Source organism: Chiloscyllium punctatum, unplaced genomic scaffold (genome assembly GCF_047496795.1).
Source record: "Chiloscyllium punctatum isolate Juve2018m unplaced genomic scaffold, sChiPun1.3 scaffold_213, whole genome shotgun sequence".
Lineage (NCBI taxonomy): Eukaryota > Metazoa > Chordata > Chondrichthyes > Orectolobiformes > Hemiscylliidae > Chiloscyllium > Chiloscyllium punctatum.
The window spans coordinates 117501-120000 of NW_027309947.1; the positions used below are offsets into that span (position 1 = coordinate 117501).

Consider the following 2500-nt stretch of genomic DNA (forward strand, 5'->3'; position numbering starts at 1 on the left):
GGGGACGTGCTCGGCGCAATTCCACGGGACCGGAGACCCTCCCCCGTCCACGGCGGGAGGCGAAACTCGGAAGTGCCGGCTGCTTACTCGAGCGGAAGGGTCAGCCTGATTCCTGCCTTGCCGGAGGCCCGGTCGCGGGGGTGACGACCCGCCGCCCGGGACGTGCGAGGCACCAGCAGACAGAGACTGCCCGACGGTCAGAGAGAGGGAGAGAGGAGTGCCGAGGCTCAAGTGGCGAACGGTCGCGCAGGCACGCCACGCACATCGATCGCCAGCCGCGGAACGGCACGGCCTTCAGTGGGGCCGGCGGGCGACGCCGCTCCTGAACCCAGCGGCCCCGAGCCGGACGAGTTGAGGAAGGCACGCCGACGGTGACAGGGTACGGAAGACACAGCGGTGGCCTTCTGGCGACTTGGCCCCCGACAGCCCGACGTTCCGCCGTCCTCCCGATGGCCAGGAGGACCGTGCGGGGGTCGGCCGACGGCGTGGTAGGTGTGCCTGCACGGTGACGGAGCACACACCACGCCCGCCAACCCCTCCGTACCTCCCGAGACCGGTGGCAGGACGGAGCGGAAAACGTGCGGACTGAACGGGAGAGCCAAGAGCCAGCGATCCACGCGCGTGCGACCGTCCAAGTCACAGCGTTCGACGAAAACCTCCTCCCTCGGCCAGGCACTCGGCGCCAGCAGGGGAGACAGGATCAGACGCCCCGCCGGCCACTTAAGGCCGAGGACGAACCACGAGACGGGCGGCTGCAGCAGCGGGCGGCCTGCAGCTCCCAGCACTCTCAATCGATCAACCATCGAGTCGGGTCAGCGTGTCAAACCGGCGAGCTCCACGGTCAGGCCGGCGGCGCACCAGCACCGGACCTCCGCGGCTCCCTTCACTCTTTCCACTGCCAGCCAACCGAGAGACGGACCCAATGCGGACGTGCAGAGCTTAGGCAGACCCCCCACTGGAGGCTCAACACTTCGTGGCAGCTCCGTGTCCCAGAGACCAGGAGGGTTGGCACACACACACAGTGTGAACCACCGACAGCCATTCTGGGACCGGTGACAGCCGTGCTGGCCCCACTGCCACGACACAGACGGACGCCAGGCCGCGCTCCCCGGCGGGGGGATGGCGTCGAGCCTGACGAACGGAATGTGCAGGGTGGGGGGGAAAGGCCAAGCGCTCCGACGCCGGAGGGCTCCGGAGTCTGAACTTAGGGGGACAAAGAGGACGGGTCCTCTGCGACACCCCAGCCGCGCTCTCGCCAGCCAAGGCGAGTGCGATTGATTGCCAAACGACCCTCAGACAGGCGTGGCCCCGGGAAGAACCCGGGGCCGCAAAGTGCGTTCAAAGTGTCGATGATCAATGTGTCCTGCAATTCACATTAATTCTCGCAGCTAGCTGCGTTCGTCATCGACGCACGAGCCGAGTGATCCACCGTCAAGAGTTGTCTGAGTTTGTTTTAGGTCTCTCCCTCGCCAGAGGAAAGCGACCCGGACCGCACATACGCTCCCCACCTTGAGCTACAGCCACCTGCACGCCGGCGTGCGGGCGGAGCAGGGTGGCGTGAAGCGATGGGGAGCACCATCCTGGTGCGGCCCGCAGAAACATACGTCTATTGGGGGGAGGAGGACAGGGCGCCCAAGAGGCGATGCGTGCCCCAACGCACCGCAGCGACGGAGGCAGGATCACCGCCACCATGTCGCCCGCCTAGTATCACGAGGCGTGCAGCAGCTTTGCCCTAGGAAAAGCAGAGGCGGGAACGGGCAACGGCCATCGGTTCGGCAGCGTCACTGACGCGTGCACGTGGCGGCGTGTCGGCGAGCGGACTTCCTGCGAGGAGGCGGGGGCGGCACTCGCCCGAGCAGACGCCCGCCCGGCCCAGCCACCGCCGAGGTGGACTGGGAGTCGCGGCAACGGCTCGTCATACTCGTTCCCACACTCACAGCGCAGCTTGCCCGCAAGCCACCGACCACCGATCGACGCCAGGCGCCCCGACCGAGAGCGGGATCGCTCGTTCGCCCTGCTGGCAGTTCGCTGGGGATCACTACTGCACGGAGCTCGGAGACCGACGGGCGGCAACTCGAGAGTCTTTAAACCACCACCCCCATCCCGCAAGTGCAAAGAGGCTGTATACGCACAGACGGGTGAGGGGAATAGGTACCCCGTCGGGTTTGAAGGGAGCGTGACTAGATAGCAACGATGTAAACCCAGCCGATTTGGGAGCGAAAGACCGGCGCCTGCATCACCGGCTTCGTTTCCCGTGGCTGGAGAGTACACCGAAACCCTCCGTCTGTCGCGAGCTCCCGACGACGCGGTGCCGCCAAGCAGCAGGGCCGGACCTGGTGTGGCTCCCCTCGTCGATCACAGACCGGTCGGCACTACTGACGAGACGGTGGAACGGGCTTCGCCCCTTGTGACGAAGGGTGATGCGAACCCGCCCGCCCGCGTGCGTTCGGGGTGGACTCGGCAAACGGAGATTTGAAATCGGAAAGTGTCCTCCTGCCCC

At 66.6% G+C, this 2500-nt stretch overlaps 1 non-coding gene across 1 annotated transcript; it reads right to left on the minus strand.

Annotated features, from left to right (window-relative positions):
* Positions 1-1286: 1286 nt before the first annotated feature.
* On the minus strand, positions 1287-1440 carry LOC140471998 (5.8S ribosomal RNA). The gene has a single exon (XR_011957331.1). It is a non-coding gene; the product is annotated as a 5.8S ribosomal RNA (ribosomal RNA).
* Positions 1441-2500: the final 1060 nt, after the last annotated feature.